Source organism: Amblyomma americanum, chromosome 2 (genome assembly GCF_052857255.1).
Source record: "Amblyomma americanum isolate KBUSLIRL-KWMA chromosome 2, ASM5285725v1, whole genome shotgun sequence".
In the NCBI taxonomy this organism is placed as follows: Eukaryota; Metazoa; Arthropoda; class Arachnida; order Ixodida; family Ixodidae; genus Amblyomma; species Amblyomma americanum.
Window position 1 is genome coordinate 209,457,832 of NC_135498.1, and position 1,166 is coordinate 209,458,997.

General features: G+C 53.4%; 1 non-coding gene across 1 annotated transcript; it reads left to right on the forward strand.

Moving 5' to 3' along the window:
* Positions 1-776: 776 nt before the first annotated feature.
* On the forward strand, positions 777-848 carry TRNAS-ACU (transfer RNA serine (anticodon ACU)). The gene has a single exon. It is a non-coding gene; the product is annotated as a tRNA-Ser (tRNA).
* The last annotated feature ends 318 nt before the right edge of the window (positions 849-1,166 follow it).

The window sequence follows — 1,166 nt, forward strand, 5'->3', positions numbered from 1 at the left end:
ATGGGATATTCTGGAGAGGGGATACTGGACGCGACGTATGTTTCCCGATTCTTGGGATCACTGTTGGCGTCCAGGGGAAGGGGATGGCGAGGTGGTTGGGGGATGGGGGAGAGGGGCACTGTTACTGTCGTCGCTGTTCTTCACGTATTTCAGAAACGTTGCGGTAGCTGGCCCTCCGAAAGTCAACAGGCAGCAGGCGCACCACAGCAGCAGCTTTGGCACCAGGGGAGGGGAGGATGGACGGCAGCGCGCGGGGAGTGGCGCACGCGTTGTGAGAGGAGCTCGCTTCGCGCACGCTATGTTCTCTCCGTTCGTGCATGGACGCCATTGTGAGAGAAGAGCACGTCCGCCCGAGGGTTGTCCTCGCACTTAGACACTGCTGCGAAAATTTTGCGCTTGCTCTCGTGCTTCAGAGAGGAAGCAGCTCTTGTGCGCGGCGTCAAGCAAACGGTCCAAAAGGGCGCTGTTTTCGTCACGCCCTTGTTTTGTGCCCAGAGCGCATAACCACGTGATGTATGAAGTGAAAACTGAAATTAAAACCTATCTTCGAACGAAACGGCGGCAAAATTGCGTTTCGCATTTTTGTCTCTTCTTCAGCTCGATCTGCTTGCTTCCGCCGTGCGGGCTGTTGACACGTTTCTGCTACATTTTTCTTTTCTCTTTAATGGGTGTTTCAATAGATTTGGCTCTAGGCTGCTCACCCCAGCGTCACAGGTAGAATGGCTCCGCGTTTACATCTGTGCGAAATACGAAAGCGCATTTCGCTATGTAGCCCCGCCGCGGTGGCTCAGTGGTTAGAGCGCTCGACTACTGATCCGGAGTTCCCGGGTTCGAACCCGACCGCGGCGGCTGCGTTTTTATGGAGGAAAAACGCTAAGGCGCCCGTGTGCTGTGCGATGTCAGTGCACGTTAAAGCTTCCCAGGTGGTCGAAATTATTCCGGAGCCCTCCACTACGGCACCTCTTCTTCCTTTCTTCTTGCACTCCCTCCTTTATCCCTTCCATTACGGCGCGGTTCAGGTGTCCAACGATATATGAGACAGATACTGCGCCATTTCCTTTCCCCCAAAACCAATTATTATTATTTTTATTTCGCTATTTCGGTGCGCATTACTGAATCCAAATCTGTTGAGCTTTGAGAGTGTTAGCATGGGCGTGTGGCTGATA